Source organism: Nicotiana attenuata, unplaced genomic scaffold, assembly GCF_001879085.1.
Source record: "Nicotiana attenuata strain UT unplaced genomic scaffold, NIATTr2, whole genome shotgun sequence".
In the NCBI taxonomy this organism is placed as follows: domain Eukaryota; kingdom Viridiplantae; phylum Streptophyta; class Magnoliopsida; order Solanales; family Solanaceae; genus Nicotiana; species Nicotiana attenuata.
The window spans coordinates 139,466-155,991 of record NW_017671458.1 but is presented as its reverse complement, the minus strand read 5'-3'; the positions used below and the strand labels follow the sequence as shown (position 1 = coordinate 155,991).

Genomic DNA, 16,526 nt, shown 5'->3' with positions numbered 1-16,526 from the left:
GAGTCGGTTGGCGGATGTTCAATTCTTGATTCCTCAAAGTAGAGCTCACTTTCTTCCTCGTAGTCAGACTCTTCTTGACTTCTTTCCATACTCTCAAGTTGGTGGGCATAGTTTGACTTTCTATACTGCGGATATTATCATCATTTTGAGTCAAGACTTGCTTCAAGTCCTCGAGTGCAAAGTTGTGCTTCTCCTCATTTTCAAGAATGGTCTCCGACATAAGCATCATCTTCTCATTTTGAGCATTTGAGAGTTCTTCTTGGTTTTGATCAAGTGCCAAGGAAGGATTTTCGGCTTCAACCTCCAAGGAAGATTTTTGTCTATCATTAACTTCCGAGTCTTTTTGGACCTCTAAAGCTTCAAGTATTTCTCCCATTTGTGAGTGCAACCTTTCAAGTGCGAAGTCATTTTGGAGACTATTTTTCAAAAGCTCCTCCAAGGCACTTTTTTCTTTGTTTCCTCCTTCAATTAGGCAATCTAACATGAGCTTGAACTCTCCATTTTGACCATGCTCAACTTATTCCACCTCCATAGCCCTATCATTTTCATCACAAAAAGTAGAATCGTCACAGCGGGGGTTTGGGGAAGGGAAGGACAAATAATCACAATCATCCCAATGACTATTTTGACGACCACACTTATTACAAATACTCCACTCATGGGTTTGAGATTGTGCGTCCAATCCACCCCCGGGAGAATTTAAATAATTTTGCCAAGAGTGTGGTCCTCCACAATAAGGACAAGGGTCATCAAAGTATGAACAACTACCATCCGACCAATTTTTATTATATGATGCCATTTTTTTAAAACTAACAAAATAAACAAGAAACAAACAAGAAAAATAGACCAAGGTAAGAAAAATTAATTACACAAATATTCACAAGTTTGGACCTAAGCACTTACGCTTATTTCTCAAACAACCTAAATTACGCCAAATTGTTCCCCGACAACGGTGCCAATTTTGATGACGTCCAAATCCACTACTAAAAAGTAAATGGACACGGTCGCATGCAATATAATTTACCCAACTATGAGTCGGGGTCGAATCCCACAGAGAACAATATGTAGGCGATTAGGAATGTAAGAGAATTATCACTTGTTATGCAATGTCAAACACTTAGAATTTGTTTTGAGAAAATATTTATACCTAATTGCGAAAACGTAAACTAACCTAGAAAGCAAGTAAAATGATCAATGGCTACAAGGATGGATGTATTGGGAATTACACTCAAGTGACGATCCAATGTATTTCACGATTTTACAAATATGAGCGAGTTTATGTTAATTAGCCACGGGTAATAATTCTATATTAGCTTCTTTCAAAGACTAACAAGACTTCCTAATTGAATTATCCCTAAAACAATTAGGAGATTAAGCACACCCGGATATGGCTACAAGTAGTTCAATCCTATCCCTAGGTAGAATCTATAAAATTAGGGTTAAAGCTTCAAGTTCTTGCTAATTAATCTTTCCCAACCCCAAATAATCTTTTCCAAAATTAAATTCGGAGTTAATGGGCGAGTCCTAGGGTTAGCTAATCCCTTTGGAAACATTAAAGAACAAGAATAATTAAAGTAACAATAACTCACCTCATAAAAGATAAAAACCATTCAATACATAAGCACAATAAGGTATTTAATCCACACTTTAAACATGATTATTTTCATAAACAAAATTCAAGTGTTGAATACAATACTACACACTTAGATATTCAATACAAAGCAAGGAAATGAAGAAATGAGTACAAATGAGTAAGAAATTCTTAACCACAATCTTCAAATCTTCAAAACCAAAATGTGTGTGCAAACCCTAGCTTCCAACCTTGTTCTTTCTAGTGTTGAGAGACTGAAAATAAGCCAAAGATGTCTGCCCAATAGGTTTGGTCGTGTATTTGTAGGTTTGGAATTGAGAAAATGTGAAATGTCAATCCAGCCCAGTTCTGATGCCCGTCGACGCACTTGCGGAAGAATCCTCGCAAGTGCGGCTCCGCATAAGCGGATACCCTAACGCAGAAGCGGAAAATCGAAGGAACTTCTGGCACCGCAGATGCGGACCCCCAAGCGCAGATGCACAACCGCATAAGCGGTAATCTACACGCAGATGCGGTTTCTGGCGAAGTAACTCATCTTCGCAGATGCGTGCCTATTCACGCAGAAGCAGGGCCGCTTTTGCGACCAATCTTCCGCAGATGCGGAATCACAGGAGAGTTTTGCATGGTTTTCACCCTTTTTTGCTCAATCCTACTCCAATTGAATTCAAATCACTTCATGACATCATTTACCTGAAAATCTAATAATACACACCATAAACAACCTCATATTATAGTTAAAGGACATAAAAACTAAAGAAAAGAGACTAGAATGAGTGGTAAAATCACCACTCATCAGTTAGTGTAAATGAATGCAATGCATGAAATGCATAAGAAAATACGTTAATAAGATTTTCTCGGAATGCCATAAAAATCAATATACCTTTCGGATAAACTTTATCAAATACGTATTTTTCTGAGACCCATGAGCAGAAGATATAATAATAATTCACATGGGAAATCGAAAATATAGACACCCCTAGCATTTCTATGAATAGAGATATTTATGAAAGTTGTGTATTTTGCTGGTTTCATTTTTATTATTTGGATTATGCCAAAAAGAAAGAAGGGATAACCTTAACATACCTGGAGCACAGTTTGATACTTGGTGGATAATGAGGGGCTTTATACCTTTCTCTACTTAAATACCAAGCTTTTCGTCCGCAGCAAAACTCGAACCCATGACTTAGAGAAAAAGAAACTAACCTTTGAAACAAAGAACCAAATATTTAGATAGACATAGTTCCACGAACTATATTCTAAGCCGAGCGCAAACCATTAAAATCTTTCTCAAGTTGATATTGGCTACTTTAATACAGCATTGGAAGGAAATTTTAACATAGAACTATTCATCAAGATTGACAAGAGCATTGCATATACTGCAGCAATGGAGAGCTTTTGTCACCTAAACCGTTTTAATCCTTGCAACCTCACACTTACTTTGGTCACAAGACACTAAAGAAGAATTTGTAAACTTGGTTGGGAATTGCTAACGTTCTGATTTGGTATTGAAGTGTTTTTCATAAAATCTTATAGTGTTATCTTCATTCTTTTGGTGGCCTACATAATTAATGCTTGGTGTCACCTTTCTTTCAAAGTGTGACACCATGCTTTCTTTATTAGCTAGTCATTACAAGGAAGGGGGTTGCTTGCCACGTTGGGGGGTTAAATTTTATCTCACTTTTTAATTAATTACCTTATAATTAATCAATTACCCACATAATAAAGAATTATCTCAATTACTTAAAATACTACTCACTTTTAATACACTTTACTTATCCTACAATCGTGATCGTGGGGTACCTTGTATGGCATTTGTCCATAAATTTCGGGTATTGTAGCTCGGACCGTATTTTATCCCAAATCGACAACCTTCAACGAAACTCATTTTCTTTGATTCATTTACCCTTTATCCTTCATGGAATTTACTTATCGCTCGTTATAAATGGCATAAATACGTATAACATCAAGATAATCTCATCCCCGAACTTACGTCGATTAACTTACGACGAAACTTTAACGTACGAAAACACGAGATGTAACGACCTTCCCCCCTTAGAAACATTCGTACTCAAATGTTTAATTCCCTAGGATCTATATAACTTTGGTAGAGTCGCCTTGGTAACAATACTACTACCAACTCTTCCTATAGAAACTCAATAATTCAAGGCCACATAGGACCACAATCATCAATAACGACAATGGCCTCACACGACCAATGACAATAATTAACACAAGAATTCATACACGTACCTTAAGGTTGTGATGTCTCAGTCGGACCCTTCTCTGGAGGAGGAAATAAGTAGGGATATTTAGACTTCATGTCTTCTTTGGCCTCCCTAGTCATTTCTTCCACATTGTTGTTTCTCCAAAGTAATTTTATCGAAGCTACGTCTTTAATTCTCAATCTCTGAATCTGTCTGTCTAATATAGCAACGGGAGTTGCTTCATATGATAGTTGCTCTGTAACCTGAACGTTGTCAACTGACACGATTCTAGAAGGATCTCCAACACATTTATGGAGCATAGACACATGAAAGACTGGATATACAGACTCTAAGTCCGAAGGTAAGTCTAACTCATATGCTACCTGGCCTACCTTGCGTATGATCTTATATGGTCTAATGTACCGAGGGCTAAGTTTTCCTTTCCTACCGAACCTTATGACATCTTTCATCGGTGATATCTTTAGGAATACGCAGTCGCCAACCTGAAACTCCAAGTCTCGCCATCGATTATCCGCATAAGATGATGGCTTTGAGCTGCTAATAGCCTTTCCTGTATAAGCTTAATTTTCTCGACTGCCTGTTTTACCAATTCTGGTCCTACTAACGTAACTCCCCATATTGAACCACCCTATCGGCGACCTACACTTCCGTCCGTAAAGAGCTTCGTATGGAGCCATTTGAACACTGGAATGGTAGCTATTATTATATGCGAACTCAATAAGCGGCAGATGATCATCCCAACTACCTTTAAAGTCTATCACACAAACTCGTATCATATCCTCAAGTGTCTGAATAGTACGCTCAACTTGTTCGTCTGTCTGGGGATGAAATGTTGTACTAAGACTTACCTGAGTCCCCAATCCTTTTTGGAAGGACCTCCAGAAGTTAGCTGTAAATTGAGCTCATCTATCTGAGATAATAGATACAGGGACACCATGCAGTCGTACTATCTCCTTAATATAAAGCCTGGCATAATCCTTTGCGGCATATGTAGTCCTAACGGGCAGCAAATGGGCTGACTTTGTAAGCCTATCAACAATCACCCATATCAAATCGAACTTACGCTGGGTACGCGGTAAGCCTACGATGAAATCCATATTGATTACTTCCCATTTCCAAGTCGGAATCTCCATAGGCTGCAATAATCCACCAGGTTTTTTGGTGCTCAATCTTGACCTGCTGACAGTTAGGGCACTGAGCAACAAACTCTGCTATATCCTTTTTCATTCCGTCCCACCAATATATATCCCTAATATCATGATACATCTTGGTTGCTCCTGGATGAATAGAATAACGAGAATAGTGAGTTTCTCCCATAACCTGCCGACGCAGCCCTGCAATATTAGGGACACATAATCGCCCTCGATATTTGAAGACCCCATCTTCTGTAATTTCAAATGGTGTCTTCTCCTTCTGAGGGGTGGTATCCCTATAATGAACTAACACAGGATCCTCGTACTGGCGTTCCTTTACTTCAGATACTAAAGAGGATGTTGTCGTATCCTGAATAGTAATTCCAATATCACCTGAGTCCAGTAACCGAACTCCAAGACTAGCTAGCTGATGAACCTCGTGGGCTATTCCCCTTTTTCTGGCTGTAAATATGACAGGCTACCCATAGATCTACGGCTGAGGCGTCGGCTACTACGTTTGCCTTCCCCGAATGGTATAAAATATCAATGTCATAGTCTTTAAGTAGCTCCAACCATCTCCTTTGATGTAAATTCAATTCCTTTTGCTTGAAGATATACTGGAGGCTCTTATGATCCGTATAAATATCAACATGAATTCCATACAAGTAGTGCCTAAACATCTTTAGTGCATGAATCACCGCGGCTAACTCTAAATTGTGGGTTGGGTAGTTCTTCTCGTGCTTTCTCAGTTGTCTAGAAGCATAAGCTACAACCTTACCATGCTGCATCAGTACACAACCCAACCAAACGCCCGAGGCATCACAATAGATAACATGACCATCGGTCCCTTCTGGGAGCGTTAGAATCGGTTCTGAAGTTAATCTATCCTTCAATGCCTGGAAACTCCGTTCGCAAGCGTCACCCCATTGAAACTTTGCTCCCTTCTGAGTCAACTTTGTCAAAGGTGCTGAAAGGGAAGAAAATCCCTCTACAAATTTCCTGTAATAGCCTGCCAAACCGAGAAAGCTGCGAACCTCCGTTGGTGTTGTGAGTCTAGGCCAAGTCTTTACTGCCTCAATTTTTTGTGTATCCACCCGGATGCCTTCACCCGAAATGATATGCCCAAGGAAAGCTACAGAGTTCAACCAAAATTCACATTTAGAGAATTTTGCATACAACTTTCCTTTTTGTAGAACTCTAAGCACAGTACGCAAATGATCTGCATGCTCAGCCTCTGAACGAGAATACACCAATATATCATCGATAAATACAATTACGAACAGATCTAAAAAGGGCTTGAACACACGGTTCATCAAATCCATGAATACTGCTGGGGCATTGGTCAAACCGAACGACATAAGACGAAACTCAAAGTGCCCGTATCTGGTCACGAATGTTGTCTTCTGAATATCTTTCTCCTTAACCCTTACCTATTGGTACCCGGACCTCAAGTCTGTCTTTGAAAAACACTTGGCACCTTGCAACTGATCAAATAAATCATCAATCCTTGGGAGCGGGTACTTATTCTTGATCTTCACCTTATTCAACTGTCTGTAGTCAATGCACATCCGTAAGAAACCATCTTTCTTCCTCTCAAATAACACAGGTGCTCCCCACGGTGATGTACTAGGCCTAATAAAGCCTTTTTCAAGCAAGTCCTTTAGTTGTTCCTTCAATTCCTTCAGTTCTGCAGGGGCCATTCTATCAGGAGGAATAGATATTAGATGAGTATCTGGTAGTAGGTCAATAGCAAACTCAATTTCTCGCTCTGGCGGAAGACTCGGAAGTTTATCAGGAAAGACATCAGGAAACTCATTAACCACAGGGATGGACTGAATGGTTGGTGACTCTACTTCCACATCCTGAACCCGAACTAAGTGATAAATACAGCCCTTTCTGATCATCTTCCTTGCCTTGAGATAGGAAATAAATCTACCTCTCGGCAATGCCGTATTACCTTTCCACTCCAAAACGGGCTCCCCTGGAAATTGAAATCGGACTATCTTTGACCTACAATCAACGTTGGCATGACAAGAAGCCAACCAATCCATACCCATTATAACATCAAATTCTACCATATCTAACTCGATTAGGTCCGCTACAGTAGGTCGACGATGAACTACTATTATACAACCCCTATATACTCGCTTAGCTATCACAGAGTCCCCAACATGTGTAGACACCTCAAAAGGTTTAACCAATTCAGGTTTTATTCCAAACTTACGAGCAACCAACGGAGTAACATATGATAAGGTGGAACCTGGTCAATCAGTGCATATACATCATATGAGGAGACTGATAATATACCTGTAACCACATCAGGCGATGACTCCTGATCCTGTCGTCCTGCCAACGCATAAATGCGGTTCTGAGGACCGCTCGAGCTAGATGCTCTGCCTTTGCCTCTACCATGACTCATTGGTTCTTGTGAACCTTGCCAGGGGGCGTACTAATGATGACAAACCAGCTACAGATCCCGCTGGCTGAGTTATGCTTGCATCACCTCTCGTCGGACAATCCCTCATAACATGGCCCAGATAACCACAAGTATAACAAATACCCAATCCCATACAGCACTGCCCGGCATGTTGCTTACCACACTGAGCACATCTTGGCAAGGGCGGACTCATCTGACTTGACTCACCCCTATTCTGAGAACCTGAGGCCCTGGAATTATGACCGGGCCCTGAATATGTGGAACGATCAAATCTCTTACCGTCAAACTGAGGGGGCGCGCTAGCCGATAGCTGGGATGGATACCTCGGGTACTGTTGTCTCTGACCACCTTGAAACTCACCAGAAGGACCTGAAGATCTTGCCTTCTTATTCTGGGCCCTATCATGCTCACGATCGGCCCTCTGTTTCTACTTACGCTCCTCTACACCCTGAGCGTATGCCTGAATACGAGAAATATCCATGTCCGGTTGGAGTGAGACCGACATACAATCGTTAAGTAAGTACGGCTCTAACCCCATCACGAATCGGTGAACCCGATCCTCCATCTTAGATACAATAGTGGAAGCATACCTAGCCAATGAATCAAACTGAAGATTGTACACCCGAACACTCATGTTACCCAGCCGAAGGGTTAAGAACCTCTAACTCTGGCCCACCTAAGCTCTGGTGGCAGATAATGACGAAGAACAGCTTCTGTAAACTCCTGCCATACTACTGAAGGGGCATCCTCACCTCTGGACAATTCCCAAGACTCGTAACAATTAACTGCAACATCTTGGAGTCTATAGGAAGCTAGCTCAACTAACCAGTCACAGTGGCCTTTATTACCCTCAACGTCCTCTGCATTCTATCAATAAATACCCGAGGGTCCTCATTTGGATCTGCCCCTGTGAATATCGGAGGGTCTAAATTAATGAAATCACGAACCCTCGCACTGACGGACCTATCTGCATGGCCAATACCTACTTCCCGACGCCAGCCTGTACGGCTACTAATCGAGTTAATAACTGAATAGCATCCCTCATCTCCTGACCCGGTGCATCCGGCTGAGGAGATGAACGTACAGGGGCGGACGCTGGAGCTGGTGCCCCCCGGAGATCTCCTGGAGAGGGCGAGGTATGCGAAGTCTGAGATGGAATCTCACTATGAGACTCTCCCCGAGCCCTGGTAACTCGTGGCACTCGACTATTAGTCCCACCAGCCACGTACTTTCCCTTCTAGGCGGTTGTAGTCTTCGGAGGCATCGCTGAAAACGTAACATATTGTTAGGAACATGAATTCTTATATCGCACGATCTAAGAAAAAAAAAGAGGATAACATCCTATATGTCCTATAGCCTCCTGCCTATAAGTGTGGTGCACAACACACCCATAAACAAGACTTTACTAGATACGGTCTGTAGACAACCCTAGGACAGAACTACTCTGATACCACTTTTGTCACGACCCAAACCGATGGGCCGCAACAGGGGCCCGAGTCCTACCTGTCGAACACCCTTAAACATGCATTTAAGATATAAACATGAATAACATATACGAGGGAAACCTGTCAAAAAGACATATGTACATATACATGCGAAAATATAGTGGGGCGAGCCGGCAAGGCTACTTACTATCCAACTATACCTAACTGTCTACAGACCTCAAATAAAAATACAACTGTACAAAGATGGGACTGAGCCACGTCATACCCATATATCTATATACAAGAATATCGTACCAAAATCAAAGGAAGCTCCGAATTAAGTGGAGCACGCCAACTCTCGCTGATCAAAGATCCTAAGAAGGGGGACCGTCGACTTGCCTACCTGCAACTACGGGCATGAAACGCAGGCCCCGGGAAATAGGGCGCCAGTACGAATATTGTACTGAGTATGTAAGGCATGAAAATCAGTACATAAAAGACATAGATGAAACATAGAATAAGAAATTCCGCTTGTAAGTCTAAATAACTTTGCAATTCCTAAAACAATTATAACATCATACACGTGCGTGTAAATATCATATCATGCATAGGCATAGGTGTACATAACATCATCAAGCCTCTGAGGGCATCCCATCATATCATCTCAGCCACTGTGGGCAAAATTATCAACATATACCAACTGATCAAGTGGTGGTGTGTATATACGCCGTAACCTTTTTTCATATCCCATATACATATATTTACATATATTCGCGTATATAACGCCATCTGGTCATGTGTTAGTTTAAATGAATGCAATGCGTAAGAAAATACGTTAATAATATTTTCTCGGAATGCCATAAAAATTAATATACCTTTCGGATAAACTTTATCAAATACGTATTTTTCTGAGACCCATGAACAGAAGATATAATAATAATTCACATGGGGAATCGAGAATATAGACACCCCTAGTATTTCTATGAAAAGAGTCATTTATGAAAGTTGCATATTTTGCTGGTTTTATTTGTATTATTTGGATCATGCCAAAGAGAAAGAAGAGATAGTCTTAACATACCTGGAGCACAGTTTAAAACTTGGTGGATAATGGGGGGCCCTATACCTTTCTCTACTTAAATACCAAGCTTTTCGTCCGCAGCAAGACTCGAACCCATGACTTAGAGAAAAAGAACCTAACCTTTGGAACAAAGAACCAAATATTTAGACAGACATGGTTCCAGGAATTATATTCTAAGTCGAGCGCAAACCATTAAAATCTTTCTCAAGTTGATATTGGCTACTTTAATCCAGCATTGGAAGTAAATTTCAAGATAGAACTATTCAGCAAGATTGACAAGAGCATTGCATATACTGCAGCAATCGAGAGCTTTTGTTACCTACCGTTTTAATCCTTGCAACCTCACACTTACTTTGGTCACAAGACACTAAAGAAGATTTTGTAAACTTTGGTTGGGAATTGCTAACGTTCTGATTTGGTATTGAAGTGTTTTCATAAAATCTTATAGTGTTATCTTCGCTCTTTTGGTGGCTTACATAATTAATGCTTGGTGTCACCTTTCTTTCAAAGTGTGACACCTTGCTTTCTTTATTAGTTAGTCATTACAAGGAAGGGGGTTGCTTGCCACGTTGTGGGGAGGGGGGAGGGTAAATCTTATCCCACTTTTTAATTAATTATCCAATAATTAATCAATTATCCACATAATTAAGAATTATCTCACTTACTTAAAATACTACTCACTTTTGATACACTTTACGTATCCTACTATCGTGATCGTGGGGTACCTTATATGGCATTAGTCCATAAATGCCGGGTATTGTAGCTCGGACCGTATTTTATCCCAAATCGACAACCTTCAACGAAACTTATTTTCTTTGATTCGTTTACCCTTTTATCCTTCACGGCACTTACTTATCGCTCGTTATAAATGGCATAAATACGTATAACCTCAAGATAATCTCATCCTCGAGCTTACGTCGATTAACTTACGACGAAACTTTAACGTACGAAAACGCGAGATGTAGCAGTTCATTTCTATCTGAACTACTCATTTTCAAATGGTATCCACGTGGTTCACAAATATTTATTTTATATTTAAAAAATATTTTTTAATTTAATTCATAACAATTTTCCTGTTGAACCCACATATGCCTGAATTTTTGAGTTACCTCGAGATCATTAGAATTTTTTTTATAGTTAAATCACTGCCCTTTGTGTGAGTTCGTAATTGAAAACCTCATTTTTACTACTATTTTGACTTTCATCGCCATAAATGGCCCTATAAACATAATTATTATAGTAATTCTCATTACCACTTATAATAGAAGTATCTATACAAAGTTGAGACTGGAAAAATTTATCAAAGCATCTATTAATGTGATTACTCTAGTTACATTGAGTATCATACGAGTAAGAATAATAGTAGGGATCTTCTCCCCTAAATTCATAGTTTAAATAACTCAAGTTTCGATACCTATAAAAAAAATCTAGTTCGCTAAAAAAAGAATGATCAATGTCAATCTAAAAAAAATTGATTTTCAATATCAAAATAGATGAAATAATTGTCTCAATTCGTATTGCTAACTAAAAAGTATCATCAGAGATGAAATTTTGAATATCTTTAACGCTGAATAAATAATCAACATTACTCCAATTAGAATTGGCATGATTCCTCCAACTATAAATGATGTTCACTTTCGATTTGGATCTTTACTGATATTTTTAATAGGACCAAGACGGCCCATTGATTTATTTACCCTACACATGCATTCGAACTCCTTCTTAAATAACATCGAATTAAGATCACCATTTTCCCATAGAGTTTTCTTGCCCCCTATTTGTATGAAAATATAATAGATGAATAATCATTCACTCTAAATTTATTTATTTGAATATCTTATTTTCTACCGGACTATGCATATAAATCTAATCACTTATTAACTAATAAGGATTGTGAGTATTGAAAAAGAGTTATAAATTTGGGGGAACAGTATTTCACTATATATTAATATATTAAAATTCCATTTATATTATTAAAAATAATATAATAATATAATGCTACTACCTAGAGTTTCGATACATTTCGTAGTCGAAAAATCTCTTCTGGCACAGGTGCTATCCGAAAATAATTAGCCGATCAAAATTAAGAAACTATTATAGAGAATTATTGGTAGAATGTAAAAAATTGGGGGAAGAAGGGCACACATGGATGAATGGAAAGATCGAAAAGTTGGAAGAAGAAAGAACTTTTTTGGTTAGATGTGTGAAATTGGTTTAGCATTATTCGAACAAATATAGAGCCAAAATAGATGATTTATATGTATTACTAATTTTTCCTCCCGAGTTGAAACCGGTCATTTAGAAAGATTGGGGTGAACTAATGAGCTCATATACTAATGAACTCTATAGAAGAGTTATCTATCGCAATAATATCCTTATCGATCTATTAACAATAAGTAGATTTATGTCAAGAGAATTAGTAACGTGCCAGGAGGAATTAGTACAAGGAGCCGTGGATACACTTCTTGAAAATGGAATCCGAGGACAACAAATGAAGGACGGTCATAATAAAATTTACAAGTTATTTTTCTGATGTAATTGAAGGTAAAGAGGGAAGATTTCGTAAGACTCTGCCTGACAAATGAGCCGACTATTGAGGACGTTGTGTCATTGTCGTGGGTCTTTCATTTTCATTACATCGATGTGGATTGCCTCGTGAAATAGCAATAGAAACTTTTTCAGTTATTTGCAATTTGTTGTCTAATTAGACAACGCCTTGCTTCAAACATAGGAATTGCTAAGAGTAAAATTCGCGAAAAAGAGTCATTATCATATTGCAACAAGTCTCGAAGTCATGTGCAAGTTTATTATGACCTAGAATGATTTAACAAATTGAGCTATTACAGCCAGCGGGGGCGCCAAATTCAACCGAGGGGTGTCTAGACATCCCTTAGCCGGAAAATTATACTGTATTGCTAGATAATATTTTTTATTTATATTAATTTACTATACATTGACTCTCCTTGATTTTATGGTGTATTTAAATTCTTATATTTTGATACCCCTTAGTGATAATTTTGGCTCCGCCGCTTTCATCTATTCCCAATATAGTATCCTCATTTTATTAGAGAATTGTGGTCTATGTCAATTAAAGGATATAGTAAATTACAAATTTTATTAAAGCCGTGGAATTTTATCATGTTTCAATCAACATTAAGATATTATTATCAATCCTTAATACTTAATAGTACAATAAAAATGCTATACTTGCATCTTATAGTGTACCTAATAGTATAATTACTAATAATATGGTAGAATCCGTAATTCAATCCCATTCAAATTCTAAATCCACCTCCGGCCAAGATAATAAGGGACCCAAATCTGTTGTTGTAGATTTATGCAGTCCTAAGATTCTTAACTTGCTACTAACAGAGAAAACTAGCACTAAGAAAATAAATGACCTTCAACATAATCTTACCTTTTGACCGCTTAAAGTTCAACGAACCAAGAATAAGCTATTATTAGAACCTCTAGTTTGAGAAATAATGTTGAATAATGGCAAAGAATTATTCAGAAAGATTTGCGAGAGAAGTTGAAGTAATTGGCTAAAGATAATAATATTGAACAATTGGCTAAACACCGATGAATAATGATTCATAAAATAATTTTTCCAACGAATAAGTATTTTAGGACAATAACAAACCCAATAATTTCTCATAAGTGGGAGCTTCATTACCATTCGAAAATCCCATCGGTTCGAAACTAAATCCTAAACTTCGGAGTGGAAAGCAGCAGAAAGAGAAAGTCCAACTTAGGCCTCAGGCTTGAGAAGGGTCATCGTTCCCGGTTGTCCCATGTTTGTTACCATATCCTAGAAGGGCATAGAGGTTTTTTCGATAGGATCTTTACATAAATAACTCGTCATATTAATTGTTTACTTTTTCTAGTCATATACATATTTTATACAATTATACACATATAATACATAAAGGGAAAATTTCACATAAGAACAACTGATCTCCCTACTTTTCAATTTTATAGCCATATTTCAATTTACAATCAACTAGCCAAAAAATAATAGGCTAAGATTCAACATCCAACTCCAATAGGTTCTAGAAATTACTATTTAATTTTTAAAAAATATTGCTCAAGCTTTTAAGTTAATTTTGAATCAGTAATTGTGACTCAAATATTAGTTCAACAAACCAAATCCAATTTGGATGGTGAAATCAAATTTTTAACAATCTTAAACATGTGGGTTTAAATTTTGAATTTAATTTTGTGAGAAATTTGGAATGAGAGTTATATAGACTTGTTAGAAATAGTATAAGGTTGTTGTATAAAAAATTTGAAGTCATTTAATGGAGATTTGGACTGATTTTGAACAAGAATTGCAATTGAAAATCGTGGAAGAAGTTCGTCTACAAACGCTTGTATAAAGGTGTATAAAATTGTATAATAGTGTATATGATGTGTTTATACTTTATACATTCATATACACTATTATACAAGGTTATACATAATTATACAAAAACTGACTTCGTCTTCTTCCTTGCATTTTTTCTAGAATTTAACTGAAATCTTGCTCAAATCTACTACAAATCACTTCAAATTTAAATTTTGAACTCCTTTTGATATTTTCAATCAATTGGAACAACACACAATCCAAACAACTAACAAACTCAAAAATTCTATTTTCAAAAGCAAAGCTTTGAATGGCCTTCAATGGTGGACTTCTACTCTTCAATTTTCTTACATTGTAAACATGTGACATAGGATAAGAAGCAGCAATGACGGACGGCCCTTTGAAGCATATATAGAAGATGTAAGAAGAAGAGAGAGTGAAAGCAATGACTGTGAGAACACACATTTAACTCTATAGCTTTTAGAAGCAATGGTTGTAAGAACACAAGTTTTGAATTTGCTAGTGATTTTAAAATATGTATAATATGGGCTAAGTTGGGTAAAACTTAAAAACATGGGCCATTTTTTGTTATGGTATGAAGTCATGTATAAATTATGCATATATTATAGGAAAATTTTCGTTCCTATACCATATAGGAAACTATATTATCAAATATGTTCATAGTTTGCATATTATTCTTCATGCTAATAGTATTTCTACAAAATATTGACAATGCATTAAATAAGGAATCATTGTAGCTGTAGGCTTTCTTATTTAGGCGCGCTAACATTGGGGGACTAAATATTTTTCCAGATCTTCCACAACGCAAATCACGCATATTAATCTTCTTCGTCAGTTTCGTTTCAAATTTAGCGTCTCTGCTTTTTCGATACACTGTGTTTCAAACTTTATTCTGATTTCACAAATCAAAAATGACTAAATCTTCTACAATTCTTCTACATCAAACGCAATTATGTCCAAATTTCAATAATACAAAGCAAAGAAAAGAGAGCAGCAATTCCACCATTGACAGCCATTAAAAAGCTTTGAAGCTTTGAATTCAAATTTGGGTTTTCAAAAATCATTATTTGTTTGGATTGGGTGTTGTTGCAAATAATTGGGAATATGGTTTGGAGTTTATATCTCAATTTTGAGGGGTTTTGGTGAAGATTAGACTTGGTTTTGGCTGAATTTCGGATTGAAACTCGAAGAAGAAGAAGACATGACATACATTATATTGCAGAAATTGTAAGAAAATTATAGATAAATGTAGANGAAGAAGAAGAAGAAGAAGAAATTTTGAGGGGTTTTGGTGAAGATTAGACTTGGTTTTGGCTGAATTTCGGATTGAAACTCGAAGAAGAAGAAGAAGAAGAAGAAGAGGAAGAAGAAGAAGAAGAAGAAGAAGAAGAAGAAGAAGAAGAAGAAGAAGAAGAAGAAGACATGACATACATTATATTGCAGAAATTGTAGAAAAATTGTAGATAAATTGTATTCTGTTGTTTATTTATTTTTCTTTTATTCATTTAACTATTGTATGAAAGTTGAACAACATTCTACAAAAATTATATTTAAGTGGTATTATATTGTAGTTGTATATAACTTAGTAGAAATAATGTACGAAAATTGTAGATAATTTGTATATAAGTTGTATAATATATAATTAGTTGTATGAAAATTATTTTTACTATGTATAAATCAGATACAAAATATACAAAGACATATTGTATAAATTTTGTATAAAATTTGTATGTAAGTATTATGTTATTGTAGTTGTATTTCACTGGGTGGAAATAATGCGTGAAAGTTGTAGAAAATTGTAGATAAGTTGTATTCCTCTATAACGGGAGATGTTGGCATATCAAGTAACTTTAGTGTTCCAGACGAATATGCATGAAAATAAAGATAAATTCTGTTATGAACAGTTTGTAGAAAATTTATAAAAAATTTGTAGAAACATTGAAATTCTGTATTTTCATATTAATTTTTCAAATGATATGCAGTTTTATTGTAGAATAAATGTAGAAAACAAGTCATTGTGAGTCTTATTTGACTCATTCCTCACATTCAACCTATTCTACAAATTCACGCCTCTTTAAATACAATACAACCATACTTTCTTGAATTTAAAGGTATAGCAATATATATAACTTAAAAAACATCTTCTCCTCTGCACAAGTTAGCTCCAAAACAGATGAAGTGGAATAACAAGCTCCCATCAAAACTTTTAACACAAAAACACAAAAGCTCAAAAATAAGTAAACAACAGTCTACAATTTTTCTACAATTTATC

The 16,526-nt window shown here is 36.9% G+C and overlaps 1 pseudogene; it reads right to left on the bottom strand.

Moving 5' to 3' along the window:
* LOC109208425 overlaps positions 1–11,697 on the bottom strand; it is a 33,125-nt pseudogene extending 21,428 nt beyond the window's left edge.
* Positions 11,698–16,526: the final 4,829 nt, after the last annotated feature.